The following is a 16,640-nucleotide window of genomic DNA, read 5'->3' as shown; positions in this document are numbered from 1 at the left end:
AACTTTCACCGAAGGTGTGCTACCTTTGTAATAAAGACTAACATTCTGTTGATGTGAAGAACTGCTCATCTTGCTCTGTTTCTGCAATTCAAGCTCATGAGTTTCAATCTTTTCAATTAACACATCGAGAGTAATCGTATCATATAAAACATCCTTTTTCAAAATAAAAACAAACGTTTGCCACTGATCAGCTCATGATAACGATTCAATTATTTTGTCAATTACTTCCTCACGTGTTTTCACAATCCCAAACCTGTCTAACTCAATTTTTAAATGGCAAAAACGTTCAATCATTTGACTCACTGTCTCTCCCTTTAAACAATCAAACAAATCAAACTCCTTTTTTAGTAAAGCAATTTTATTCTTTTTAATTTGTTTGCCACCCTCAGCTTTAACCCTTAACGCTTCCCAAACCGATTTTGATGACCCATCATGATTTAACAATGTAAATATATCATCTCGGATAGATTGTTGAATCAATGCTATCATCTTCTGCTCATATGAGAATTTCCGTTTGTCTTCATCTGAAAGATCATTGAGATGTATTTCTTCATGCTTGTCATTGATCGGTCGAATGTATCCAAACTCTAAGCAGAACCAGCTCTCGTGAGCATATGCCTTGGTCCAGTTCAGGAATCTCTCTTTCCACCATGTGTAATCCTCAATATTTTCAAGCTTTGGTGGTTTCGAATATGTCCCATAGAAATTATCATGTTTAATGTTATCATTGATTGTTTTAGTTATTGATTTTGGTGTGACTGTTGAAGTTTCCGACGATTCTGATGTGAACGCTTCGTAGAACGTATTGTAGAACTCTTCAGCCATGATGTTATCTCCTCGAATCACCTGAATCACAAACACACAAGATCAGTTCAAACACTATCAAACAACTTGATCGGACGGGTATCTGATCGAGTGAGTCAACAAAAGTCAACAGAATAATGATGATCGTATGACAACGGATCGGATGGTGATCCGATCGAGTGACGATCCGATGATTGACAATGTGCTTTGGATCGGGTTGTTATCCGATCGGGTGAGAGGCTGTCCGATCGGGTGAGATGATGTCTGATCGGGTGAGATGTTGTCCGATCAGGTGAGATGTTGTCCGATCGGGTGAGGGGCTGTCTGATCGGGTGAGGATCCGACACTTGAACCTAGAACACAAAAACAACAATAGAGTGATTAGGTTCGGATGGCAATCCGTTCAGTTTGCCACTTGAACAATAAACATGCTATGAATCGGATGATGATCCGATCAGGTAGGTCAACAAAGTCAAACTTTTAATGAAATGCAATGAATCGGGTGGTGATCCGATCGGGTCACAATCCGAGACTTGACACTTATGAGTTAAACAAATCAATGTTTAACGGATCGGACGGTGATCCGATCGAGTAGCTTTGTGGCCCGATCGAGTGGTCACTCGACAATTTACGCTAATATGAAATTGACTTTCAAGTTCTTAAACTTTCACATGTACTGTCAGTATATTCACATGCAAAATGATAATCAGACTAATCTTCACATGCAATATCAGACTAGTGTGAGAATTTTATTGGACCACTTCTAGTATAAAATCAATTCAAATCATGAAGTCCTTTATTCATGTGATGTTATGATTAAAAATAATAGTCGACAACTAAATTGAATGCTATAGAATGATTGGACCATTCAATTTTAATCACATGGGCCGAAGACTTTAATCAATCTGACATATAACACAATACTACACATGCAATGGCCGCTGATATATGATGTTCGTTGATCGGATCACCGCTCGATCAGGTGGTGATCTGATGATTGTCACAAGTTGTAGAGGATCGGGTGAGATCTGGTGTGGATCGGATGGTCACCCGATCGGGTGATAATCCAAGACTTTGACATTACAAGGCAAAAATTTATGTTGGCCGATTGGATGGTGATCCGATCGAGTCACCGTCCGATGATTGTGTCAAAATGAAATATATCAACTAAAACTTCAAATGTAATCTGACATATTATATGCAATTTCAAGGTTAATGGCTGACAATGTATCACTTTCTTTTCATGCAAACTGAAATTTCAATTAAATGTCACATGCATGTGCTGACACTTAACACATATGTTCACGTGATGTAATAAACGGACTTGAAAGATTGACTAAACAGTTGACTTTAATGAAATGAATCGAGTGGGGTTTGGATCGGATGGTCACCCGATCAGGTGGCCATCCGATCGGTGAACATCAGATAGAACAACAATAACAGTAAACATATTTCAATTTTTTTCTCGAACCAAAAATTCTAGATTTCTCCCAAAAACTACTTCGAATTAAGATCTGAAAATTTGTAGGTTCAACTGATTTCGCACAGCATATCAAAAAATTAGCGATTTTATCTGTAAAAACCCGTTTAATTTTGCAATTTTCAGTCAAGAACGTGAAAGAGATGAAAAGATGAAGAAATTGAGCAAATCTGATGCGATTTTTTATCTGAATTTGATGAATTCTTGTACGATTTTGTGTGACTGATCCGTGCAATCGAGCTCCTGCTCTGATACCACTTGTAGGACCGGTTTTGACTCCGTAACGATTGCGAACCGACTCGTGTAAAGTGCGGAATCCATACACGAACGTGACCAAACACATAAGACGTAATATAATCGGTGATTCGATTGATGATATGAAAAGTACAAATGAACATTGAACCACCTTGCCAATTTCTCTCTCTACACTTTCTCTCTCTAGCCTCTAGCTTTCCAAGTCTCAAATGTGGCTAAAGTCAAAAGTTCCTAAAGCTGACCCTAAGGGTTCTATTTATAGGCCAAGGGGCTTAATGAGATTTCTCATTAATTACATAAATGCCACCTTGCCTTTTCCCTAAGTATTACAATATAAGCACTAGATTTCTTCGGTTTCTGCTACAATCTGAATTGACGGAGGCGATAGACATTACTGCACTAACAGCTATGCGTTTATGTGATGCGAGAACTCGTAATAAATTATACTGCCTAGTACTTGTGTCCCGAAACTCGTCTATTACAATTGCCTGCCATGACTCTTGACACTCCTTGAAAACTTCAAGTGACATACATGACACAACTAAATGACGTCAAAATCAGAAGAAATAAATGAATAAAATACACAGATGCCTAACCTTCTTGATAATTGCAGCCTGATTCCAGATATAAAAGTAGACTTGTAGTTCAGAATCTATATAATATATTATATGTTATCTAAAGAGATTGTGAGGCTGAACAATTTACACTGAAGATTTAGGGTTTTCCAGGTCATTAAAAGGCGGAGGATACTGTTGGGCGGGAAAATGGAAAAAAGGTAGCCCTCATCTATTGACACGTGGCCCAATTAACTTTCATTTATTATATATAATAGATAGATATTATAACTAAGAAAAAGTAAAACTTAATTTGATTTGAACTTTTTCTACTTGGCGTCTAGATTTCGCTTTAACAAAGCTCAAAGAAAATGAAGAAAGTGAGAAAAGAACATGATCATTATTAATAACTGCTCCTTGATCCATTGAGGAAACTGTTGAGGAGTCGAACCCCAAACCAAAAACCAAAAACCAAAAACCAAAAACCAAAAACCAAGACAAGGTGAGATTAGCCACGTTTGTTAGAACCCGAGTTTATCACTTTATCGGTATCAATTATAAAATAAAACATTTTTAGAACAAATAGAAGGCTAGGTATGAGAAAAGTTAACCTTGGGACGGTGGAACTCAATTATGGAATCAATAGGCGTTTGGATTAGTCCACAAACTCAGCAGACATAACCAATATCATCTTTCAAGATATAAGAATGATCACACTCTGGTCCATCTTCTCTTGACTTTTGATAAGATGAAGGATGCATTTCCTGACGGAGACAAACAAAAAATGGGAGACAAACAAAAAAATGAAGTTTGAGATCTTGATGATGATGAGAATGATAATGAATAAGCTTGATGATGATAAGCATATAATACATGACTAATTACTTTTAAGAACTCTAATTCAATACTCATTTCATTCCATAGATCAGCTTCCCCAAAAAGGTTAGTGTCAGATTGTGAATTACTTTCATCCTCTTCAACACCAACATACACACCCTTATCATGCTTATTTTCAACTTCTACATCAAAATCTTCTATGCTATTACCATATTCAACCTCCACATCATTTGAACTCTCCATGTCATCTTTTTTACTCTACACGTCATCTTCTTCGCTATCCATATCATCTTCTTCCATGTCATCTTCTTCTTCACTCTCCACATCACACATCATCATCTTCTATGCTCTTGTTTTTTTTTCAGCATTGTGCTCAAAAACAGTTGTTGTATTCCGCCCTTTAACGGAAGCTTTACCTTGAAAACCAACTCTCCCCTAGATGGCAATTTAATAAAAATAATGTAAAATAAAAGGAACATGTATTATATATGAGTTTAAAATGGAATATCCATATCTTCAACAAATTGTTGTGCAAGGACGATTGGGGTCCCTACTTAACTTTTTTAATAACTGGTGTATGCTATACTTCTCACAACAAAATAGAGCAAGATTATAAGCATAACTGGTAATGAATTAACTTATTTATTTCCTGCAGGTACGTATATTTAATGATTTGCAATTTATTTCTCTTTAAATGAAGCAAGACACAAGTTCTCAAAATTATATGGTAACATATTTATATAACTAATTTTTTTTCCAGCAAGATAATCTTGTTTAAGACACACTGAAGCATATTATTGCAAAAAATGGGTCCTTGATGACTAATAGATACTAATAAACAACTGTCAACTACCAACATGTTTGCAAATTGATTGTATATATTATTTCCAAAGTATAGTTGTGCCGGGGAAATAATTCTTTTACACGAAGACCTATTCCTTATCTCATCAGGTCCCTTCATGTTCAATCATCCCAATGAATCACAAAATATAAACAATAAAAAGATAAAGAGGAGACAGGTGAAACAGACCTTAGATCCTACTATAAAACCACCAGATGATCCAGATGGTTTTCTGAATATTCCCATCATGATATCCACATCAGCAACATCCACACCCGAAAGCTCACAAACGCCTCTACATCAAGATACAAAAAGAGGAATAAATCTGTCACTTCAAATAAAACACAATAAATGGCTGATCATAATTAAGACATAACAAAAGATGAACAAATAAAAACAGATATCACTAAATCGTCGAATAATCCCCAACAAAACAAAAAATAAGTTATTTATTCCTACAGAACTACGATAACAAACACCATATCTCAGGTGAATCGAACACTTACAAGATCAAGTAGAAAACCTACCAGATCAAGAGAAGAATGATTGTTCTTCAGAAAGAAAAACAAAAACAAAAACAAAAACACTATTCTTACTCGTCGATTGAAGATCTGATAGTTGAATCGCAAATCTCATAGGAGAATAGGGTTTTGTTTCAAGATGGATGATCTGGTGATTCTTATTTTAATAAAACTAAGAAGGGATTTCATACAGCTGGGGTTTCGATGAAGAGAGAAGAGAACAGGAGTACAGGAGTATAGGAGAAGTGAAGTGAAGGAGAAGATTTTAAGGTTTTTTAGGGGAGTGGTACTGTTGGGCGGGAAAAGGCAAAAAGTGATGCCATACTCTACTGACACGTGGCCCAAATAACTTTCATTTATTATATATAATAGATAGGTGAGGATTAAATAGAAAGTTTATTTTGTTTAGGAATGATAGAAAGCAATAATATTGTGACATGTGACAAAATTTAAAATAAAGAGTAAGGGTATTTTAGTAAATTTTACCTATTCTTCTCTCTGTAACTTCAAAACCCACCATTTTAAAACCCTTCATCTTCAACCTTTTCTTCACTTTCTATCTCAATAATCACGGCATTATAGTGCGATTTTCCTCACCAATCAATGATTAAAACACCCAATCACGTGTTCTTTAACTTTTTCTGAAGAAACTCAGTTTAATTTCATACAATATCTCATTTTTTTCCTGTGATTTTGAAGCGGATCACTCGATTCGTTCGATTCGCTCGCTGATAAGTGTTTCTAACATTCAAATTTAGTCAATCGGTAAAGAAATCGGCTTCGATCTATGTAAGAAATATATGAACTGTATTTTTACGATCTGGGTTTTTGAATTGAGTCATTGCGTTTTACGATTTTAGCAGGGTCCGGGGGCAGCGCCCCTGGGAGTAGGGTCTAAGGGGCGGCAGCCCCTGGCGGGGTCTAAGGGGCAGAGACCCTGGCTGGGGTCGAGTTGCCTTATTTGTTTTTGATTAAATTGCTTTAATAAAACTGTATCGGAAAATTTAATTTTCTGGAAATTGCCTCATTTGGTAGACAAAATTTCGTAGACAGTTTTGATCTCCTACTTCCTGGTACAGACAATTCACAGACAAAACATACCCTGGTTCAATGCGTTTTAGAGAAAACACTTTCTTTTGTGTTTTTTAGGCCATTGCGTTTTAGAAATAAGACATTTTTATGTGTTTTCTGGCCATTGCGTTTTAGAAAAAAAAAACATTTTTTAAATGTTTTTAGTCATTGCGTTTTAGGTAAAACACATTTTTATGTGTTTTCAGTCAATTGTGTTTTAAAAAAGAACACTTTCTTTTGTGTTTTTAGGCCATTGTGTTTTAGAAATAAGACATTTTATGTGTTTTCTGGCCATTTCATTTTAGAAAAACACATTTTTGAAGTGTTTCTAGTCCATTGCGTTTTAGGTAAAACACACTTTTATGTGTTTTCAATCCATTGCGTTTTAAAAAGTACAATTTCTTTTGTGTTTTTAGGCCATTGCGTTTAAAAAAGACATTTTTAAGTGTTTTCTAGCCATTGCGTTTTAGAAATAAGACATTTCTTTGTGTTTTTTGTGCATTGCGTTTTAGGTAAAACACATTTTTATGTGTGTTGAATCCATTGCGTTTTAGAAAGTACACTTTCATTTGTGTTTTTAGGCCATTGCGTTTTAGAAATAAGAAATTGCTTTGTGTTTTCTCGCCATTGCGTTTAAGAAATAAGACATTTCTTTGTGTTTTTGGTGCATTATGTTTTAGGAAGAAGTCAGTTTTTTATGTTTTTTTTCCATTGTATTTTACGCAACTGGGTTTTCGAAACTTTTTTTCGAAAATATAGCAATAGTATTCTCGTTTTAAAGATTAAAAAACGCTCGTTTTTTGGTGCAATTTAAAAAAAAATAATGTTGTATGAAAAAGTTATTAACGTTTAGAAAATGGGTGGGATTGAAGGAGAGAGAAACTATTGTCCTGCATTAACTAGAATGCCTTTACACAAACCCACTCGTCTCTTTTTTTTCTCTTCAATTTCACTCATTTAATGTTAGCCCTTGATTAAATCAATTGATGGTCAAGATTACTTTCTAGCCTTCTTAGCAAAAAAAAAACTTCCTATTATATCCTAACTCTATATCTATACTATCAAGAAAAGTAGAAAATGCAGTGAGATAAGCAAAAGCTGATATGGCAGCCATAGAGGTTGTCCAACAATTTTCAAAGCTGAGGTGGCAGCCATAGTGACATCATAAAGCTTAATATTAAAACACTTTAAAATTCAAAGCTCTGGCCCACATTCAAATTTCAAAGGTCTGCCCAGATACAAAAGGGCAAACCTCTGCCCACATACAAAAGGGCAAACCTCTGCCTATCATTCAAAATTCAAAAGCTCTGTCCACATTCAAAATTATGGCTCTAGATTCAAAATTCAAACCATATACCTATAAAGAGTTCTTTTTAATTTAAGTAAGGAACACAATCATCTTTAAGAGTGTCTCGTGATGCTTATGTGTGCTAAGGTGTTTTAAAAGCAATGTCCTGTTGTGCTATATGATAAAATAATTGTGATGAAATGATATTTGACACTTGAAGTGTGTGCTATTGGCCGTAATGTTTTACGATGTACATAAGGATTTATGAATCTCTGTGATTATTGAAAGTAGAATGCTGAGTTTCTTGGGTGTACAACTATATGTGCCCATAACACAACCTGGTTTTCGTGTTTGAATATGAGGATAATGGTGAATATGTTGAACTATCATGTAATGATAAGCAACTCGTAGAAATGATTATGGGGATAGTCTTTGGTTTAGTTGTAATAATGAAGATTGAAACTTGATGATTGTATGCGTATGTGATGATGATATTCGATTGTGCCAAGCCTGTGATTGTGTTTTGATATTCAGGAATATAAGTCTGGGTATGATATGAATGATAGAGCTTTATGGATACTAGGAATTGATATAGGAAAAACCAACACCAACCACCCAAACCACTGCTCCTATTGCTCCAACATTTGTTGGCACTCTAAAAGTGACATAGATGTTACACCCACACTTCCACAAACTAAAAAGTCTCCTACAGGTCTTCTTATCAAGAGAAAACTACACGCAAACATCCCATTACCACCAACAAAAACATCCGCACCACAAGCCAGATCCGAAAAGCAAAATTCATCATCTAAGATGATGATGAAGAAACACCTGAAGCATCACCCATCAAAACCACCATGCCACAACACCTTCCACGGCCATCACATCTCTCCCATTAATCATACCACACCACAGCCATAACCATCTTCTCACACCCATTGGAACTAGAAAATGTGTCACAAGAGATATAGTCATTCTATTCCACTAAAGATCCAATCCAACTCACCTTCCCATCTTTGCATGATCTCCCAAAGCCTACGAATGTCAAAAAATATTTAGATATAAAGCATAAACAAGCATAAATGATTGCAGTAGAAAGAAGTAAAGGGAAATGAGGTAATTAGGCTCAACAAATTCTTTCTGAAGAGTTCACTAAAGTGAATAGATTAGAAGATTTTGCAAAGGATGTCAGCAAAAAGGCTTCACAAGGCCCTATAAGTGACCCTGAACTCAGAATAGTATTGAAGGAAGATTACATGGTGTACATTATGAAAAACAAGCCTTACAAAGAAACAAGAGCTCAATTCACCGGATGGTCTACAAAAGCTCTTCTAGATAAAAATTTGAGGATTGAAAAGCTAAAGCTCAATCCTGATATCAAACTCACTCCTCCTAACTGGAGAGCAGGCAAAAAGCTAGCTAGCAAGAAAGCACTTAACTGAAAAGAATGCAGAGAAAATGATCTCTTAGTCCCCAAAAAGCCAAACTATGAAGAAGTAGACTTCCCCATTAGATCTTTGGTTGATCCCTCAAAACTTCCTACTACAAAGAATATCTCTTTAGTTGTGAAAAGCTACCTAATAAGGCAAAAAGAGATGTCTGTAGAAGATATGAAGATATATAAAGATGAAACAAGAAAATAAGGGATCAGGAATGAATTGATATATGGACATCCAGATGCAAAGCCAGAAGATCTGCTTGGTCAAGTCTTGGGAAAACAATTTTCCACAACTCATCAAATAACATATGCCCTAAGAAATCCATCCAACTCCATAATTCTAAAATGGATGTATGATAGGATAAGCCATGAACTGGCAATAGTTAGAGCTAATGGAGAAGTTCAAAAGATCCTAATGAATAGTGCTTATGGACTCAAGAATGAAGATTTGCAAGTCCTTCTAAGGCTTAAACTTGAAAGGGAATAAAGATTGATCTGAAAGGCAAGATCAATCAGATGACTATCTCTTCATGAAATTTGAGCACCAATTCAAAGGCAAGATCAGAGAGAAGCTGATGGGAAATAAAGATTGATCTAATAAACATTTGTTTTGGCATTGTCTGTTCTAGGTGGAGATTGTTGGATCTACAAAAGAACAGATGATCTTCAAAATCCAAAAACTGACCTCTTGATCAAGAAATAAACAATTGATGAAGCATTCTTCTCCAAAAGATAGTGAATCTTGAACACTAATTAGAATATCTGTTGAAGACATTCAAAGATCTATTCGAAGCTATAACAACCCTCCAAGATATTTTCGACACCCTAAAAGTAACTAAAGTGCCCCTATATGTCTTAAAATACACCCCGCATGCGAAAACCGAGCCCAAATACCCTTACATATTTAAAAATTAAATAAAAACAAAATCTTGGCGTCGCTCGTGGGCCGCGTAGAAGTAAGCTTAAGCTTACGCGGGCCGCGATAACTCAAAGTCAGGGCGACACCCTAGCATGCCACGTGTCAGCATCGTGGCAAGTCTACAACGGGCGAATCAGCGCAGCTAGGCCCTACCCCCCCCTATATCACGGGCCGCGAAGGATTGACCTTCGGGCTATGCGGGCTGCGAGGAAGTGTTATATCAGCACTATAAATAGGGTCGAGCGGTTTCAGTCGAAATCGTTCAAAACTTTTCAATCTCTCTCTCAAAATTCTGCATAGCTATTATATTCTCAGGTATAATACCCCCCTAAATAACGATGTTCTGCCTCGTTGTAAGTATCATAACCCCGGCTACGTATTAGATACGCTGCCCGATTGATCTAGGGTTCCGTAACGGATGTCGAGGTTCTGCCCGACTTAGTCGTTGGAATGCTGTCTCGGGGAGGGTATTACTAATGTAAACATTGGGTTATTATACTAACGCGTGTGCATTTGTGTAATTTATAGATAATCACCAGGAAATCCTTAAAGGAAACCCTAAGACCGCAATGTGAGTAATCTCCTTTTTGCAAATTGTTTTTACAAAACCTCACATAATTAATAATATATTAAACAGTTATTGAGTATTTGTATTCTAAAATTATCGTCGGTATGTTGGGGTTTTGTATACAAAATTTGTTACTACCTTGCGAGTAGTAACATGACCACAAGTCGGGTTGACAGTACCGTGGGTGGTAATTAAAGTAGATGGAAACAAATGTAATTGTGTGACCGCCCTCAATACTATACAATGGTTTTACTTAACTTGATTAAACTGATATTCACTCACCAGTATTTCCCACTGACAAAATGTTTTTAAACGCGTTTCAGGTAACAAAATGTGAAAGCTAAATTAGAAGCCAGCTGGACAGCACTGAAGGCTTGGAAAAGTGGCTATAAAATTACCTAATACAAAGAGATGTTTTATTAAATAAAATAGGGTTTATCCCTATGAAAATGTGTGTACTTAAAGCTTGGGATTTTTCCCACGTGTTTAATATTATGAAAGTGTGGTATTTTACTCTGATAAAATATTTCCTAACTACGGTCCTGATGAGATATCCTCTGCCAAAATGATAAACACCGATACCACTGAAACTGGCCACGGCCACCCGTTCCCGGGTTGTTAGGGGACGGGGGTTGTGACAGAAGCCTTGGGACCACTGTTGAAGAAGAAGGGACCACTGAATCAAGGGTAAACCTCTGTTGAAGCAAAACACTAATTATGAAGACCAAAGATTTATAAGTGGCCAAACAGATGTTTGATACAAGCCAACAGCAGTTTGAAGAACAAAGTTTTATTCAATGTAACAACATTTAGCTTAGAGCAGATGTTTGATGTAATAGATCAGATGTTAGATTCCCGAAGATGTTTGCTAACATCTATGGAATCTTTTCTGTTAGGAATGTTAGATGTCACTATCAGGGTGACGTCAGCTGATTGCAAACAGAGCTTTCGTACTTGTATATATAGATCTCATGTTTTAGAGATCTATTTTACCATATACATTCCTTTTCTACAAACAACAAAGTTAGTAATCAGTTTGAGGGGGAGTATGTGAAATCATTATATTGTAATTGAAATCATGTGGAATGCAATAAAAAACAGTTTTGATATAACTTCTTGCTTGTTTGTTTATCATATTTGCATTACAATTTACAAATAGTTTGTTCTTCATTGTTTAAACTTACAAGTATAACAAACTCAAATTCCACATTCTCTATCTTCAAGTTTCATAAGCAAGGGTGCTGATGATAGATACATCTTTAAAGCTTAAAGAGCTTCTTCATGTTTCTGTCCCCATTCAGGTCTCTTGTTCTTCTTCTTCTTCTTCTTCTTCTTCAGGATATCATAGAATTCTTTGCATTTCTCTGGATATTGAGATGAATTTGTTGAGAATTGTTATCCTACCTTTTAGCCTTTGATTATTCTTGGTATTGGTTGGTAATTTGAGATCCAGCATAGCTTTGATGTGCTCTAGGCTAGCCTATATTCCTCTTTTGGTGACAATATATTCCAGGAACTTTCCTACCCCTTGTCACACCCTGACTTTTGCGGAAGCGTGATTATATGTGACTTGCTTAATATCACTGCATTCAACCATAACAAACAACTATAAGATAAAACCAAGGCGTTCATCCATTAATTAAGATTTAAAACATTACAAAAACATTGTTTTCAAATCCCAAACGCAGACTTCATGTTTAAAATACAACACCAACAGGTTTTAAGTTCCATAAGGACTTCTCAAAAGACACTAATGAAAACTAGGCTTTGAAATATGTATCCTATCCAGGATAGGATACACACTCCAAACCATTCGACACCGGATGACATATTTTATCCCAAACAACACTTGAAAACTTCAACGCCCGCCAGATCCATACTTAGTTTCCTGAAATACATGTAGTTTTGAAAACATCAACAAAAGTTTAGCGAGTTCATGTGTTTAGTGTGTGAGCTCGAATAAACTTTGTAATCATCATAAGTAAGTATGTATGTATGTATATATAAACCCTAGTATGAAAGCAATCAAGGAAAACAGATCATTAATGGTTAATAAGGACATTAATATGTGTGACGTGATGCAGGAAGGCTCAAACCTAGCCGATTTTGCACCAGGCTTCAGTTTGAAGACATAGTCACCTCATGGGCCAAACCCCAGTCCACATGGGTGTGGGCTCGCTACACCCAAATAGATCTATCACTCATGTCCCTTGGTCCTACTACGAGGATTAATGGTCTTAAGCGTTGTACCCACCACTCACATGATCTAGTAGTACCTTTCCTTAGCTAACCATACCACAAATAAACATTTGTAAACAGTTTGTAACATGTACTTCACCCCCGAAGTTATAAAACTTAAAACAGTTAAAAGAAAAGGGGGACATGAACTCACGATTTTGCGTTCTTCGTAATCAACTGTAACTCAAAGCTCCTTCTGATGTACACGACTACCTACAACGTACTATGATCTATTAGACGAGCGGGTCGTGCCTTGACTTAGTATTAATTAGTGTTTTTGAGTTACGTTTCTTTATGTCTTCACTATTATTCCAAGTTATATAATTATTTGTTAAAATAATAAATATTTTAACTTAAACTACATTTATTAAAATTTTGGAATATTAGTTAAAATAATGTATTTTAACTTGTTCTTTTCATGTATTTATACATGAATATCCTTCCCAAGGATGGGTGTATTTGTATTCGTATTCTTATACTTGTATATTTTTGCCATGTATTTGTGTCGTATTCCGGTGTGTATTTATACGTACGAGAATACGTATTTTTATTGTGTTTGTTAAGTATCCTTATACTTAATTTTTGTATCAACTTTTCCGGAATAATATCTTTAATAAAAATACATCAATATATATTTACAAAATATATATATTAAAAAATATCACTTAGAAAAATTATTCATAATTTTTCCCTGAGCAAAAATATTTATAAATCTCATACAAGTCTCAAAATAGTATATTTCCAAGTCTAACTTAGAAAATATATATAAACCCATTTTTCGTCCAAAAATAATATATTTCAAGTTTATTTGAGAAAATACATTTTCTCTAAAAAATAATGTATTTCATGTTCGTTTGAGAAAATATATATTTCTTCCAAAAATAATACATCTTCTAATAATTCCAATAATATATATTTTTATTTGCCAAAAATAATATATATTTTTCCTTGTAAAAAATATGATATATTTTATAATAATTGTAAAAATCATATTTTTGTTATCTTGGTGTCCAAAATATTATTTACCAAAAATATACTTATGAATAAAATTTCCGGAATATTTGGTAAGTTATATTCCTTTGTTCGGTTTCACCAATAATTTGGGTATTCTTTGTATATTCATATTCTTGGTATTTTGGTAATATTTTGGATTGTAATTTTTGGTGTTTTGATGAGTTATATTATTTCAAGCCCAAATAATATAACTAATACACATAATATACAAATAATTACACACATGGTGACATCTAAATATATATTTTCCTATATACATATTTAGTCACTTTTATTTATAAAAACCAACCTCCAATATTTATAATTTTTGTAACAAAAATAATGGCAAACTTTACATGAAAATTCATGGTTAAAAATATACTTGTAAATATTTGTCTAGAAATATTTTTCTAAGTGTTTAATTTTTAGAAAAATTTTGTCATAGTTTCCCCTAAAAATGGAGGTTTCCATGCCTTCAAGGCATATCATTTTCTTTTGTAAATCAGCACAATCAATCAACGATCAATCTATACTTACCAATTTTGCCCAAATCAAGCATAACTACTACTTCATGAACTTGAAAATTTACAAAAATTTGTAGTAACTTACTAGTGTGTTTAGTAAGCTTAGTTACCCTTTAAAGTGTGGTTGTTTCTTTAAAACATCATTTTTAAAGAAAATAGTTCTTTACAACTTGTGATCACATTTTCTAAAAATGCTTCTTCTTGGATTTTTCTTGTTACATATGTGTTTCTACACTTATTTAACCTTTAAAAACATGGTTGATTTCTTTAAGAACCAAGATTAAGTAAACTTTGTATTTTTAACTTGGTTTCTTGAAAAATCATTCTTGAAACCTTATATTTACAAGACTTACATCTTACTTTGATCATCATTTTACAAGAAAAACATTTCACACTTCCAAGTTCATGATTTATGTGAGGATGATCTATGGATCTTTAATATGTACATCCTCTCACCTTGCTAGATTATGTTTTTAATCATTATCTAGCAAGATCATATGATGATCTACATCGTTAACATAAACAATCAATCATCAAGTAGCACATTCAACACTAAACAACATGATTTCTTTAAGATTTTAAGCTTATGTTCATGTTTCATGTTCTTGATTCTTAGTGTTCATCATGATTAATAACATGTATCATCTTTTAACCACTTAAACAAGAGGTAAAATGAAGAGTATGACATTCTTACCACTAGCTCAAGGCTAGGGATGATCAATAGAAAAAATGAAGTGGATAAAAGCAAATGGTGAAGGTCCTTCAACTTCTACAAGCTCCAAGCTTCCTTACTATGCTTCTAACACCTTTGTATGTATGTGGATTTAATGGAAAATGAAAGATGAAGATGATGATGGTGTGGGGGTGTTCGGTCGTGAGCTATGGGGAAGGAAGAAGAGAAGTGGTGTGTGTTGTGAATGATGAGAAATGAGAGTTATGATCTTGATGGTTAAACTTATAACACACCTTTACTATATTTTCCAATGTTTATTATGTCTTTAAAGAAAGAACATGATCCAATTTTATAACAAAATAAAATCACAAGGGGGGGGGGGGGCTTTTTTGGCCGTTTACTAGGTGGAGGGGGGGTCTAGGCTTAGGTTTAAACTAGTTAGTTAGTTTATGGTTAGAAATCAAGTATCTAGTTAGGTGTTTAGTTATTCGATGTTTATATAGTGTGTTAGGATGTTCGGAGATTATATCTAGCTTGATAATGTTAAAACAATGCTTCTAGTGAAAATCTGGTGTTTCGGATAGTGTCCGGTTGTTCGGTTGGCTACTGGTTCGTTAAGGTGCTAAACTATGCAGTTTAGTGTGCTTTATGTTACCTTTTGTGACAGTTTTGATTCCCGACACTTAGGAAAGCATTCAGGACCATTTAACCATATTTCTGCATGATATTAGAGTGTTTAAATGCTGAATTTGCTGATTTTCTGCAGAATTCTGCAGTTTATGTGAGTTTTAGGCACTTTCCGGCACTGAAACTATCACTAGAAAGGCAATTTTATGATCCTTTCTTTCCTACACACTATACTAGTGTAATACTTGGTTTCTGGCTCATTCTGTATCTCAATTCAATGTCTGTCTATGCACTGAACTACGTCAGCATTTTTCTGATTTTGTCTGATAACTGTGTTGCCGGTGTTTCGTGCATCATTTGAATCAACAAAGTTTGCATGCAGTAATGATATGTCATTTGCAATATATGATGCACATGTATGTATATGGCAATAGTCAGAAAGCAATTGAAGTAACTAATTGTAATTCAGCACAGTCATTAAGCACTAGTCATTGTTTAATAATTATACGGATGCATGCAAATTTGACAGTTGTCACATTCTCCCCCTGTTAAGAAAATTTCGTCCTCGAAATTTAATCTACATTAACTCCTTAGGGTTACCTTATGCGTGTATGGATATGAATAATACCAAAGTGATTAACCATGAAACCGAAACAAGACTTATTCGAATCGGGTGAATTCAGGGGCATATTGCAACATTAAGAACCCAACGGTTAAAAGGTATGTCTTTCAGAATTTGACGTCAAGGGATACAAGACGTATAGATGTTCAATCTAGTGTAACTTAGTTAACAGGGGTTCAATAAAAGAAGAGTTTTGACCGATAAATTTCCAAGGGATCGTTTACAATATGCAAATGAGTTCTAGTAACAATAACATCCGCTAGACGAACTCAGAATCAACAAGCTCAAATGTAATAGTGACGTGAAAAATGATCCGTCGACTTCTGAACAAATAAATGAATAAAATTAGTGTGTTGACAATATTGAATTGCGAGAATACACCGAAAT

This window comes from Helianthus annuus, chromosome 10, assembly GCF_002127325.2.
Source record: "Helianthus annuus cultivar XRQ/B chromosome 10, HanXRQr2.0-SUNRISE, whole genome shotgun sequence".
Classification (NCBI taxonomy): domain Eukaryota; kingdom Viridiplantae; phylum Streptophyta; class Magnoliopsida; order Asterales; family Asteraceae; genus Helianthus; species Helianthus annuus.
The sequence above is the reverse complement of the archived record's forward strand: the minus strand, read 5'-3'. Positions refer to the sequence as shown.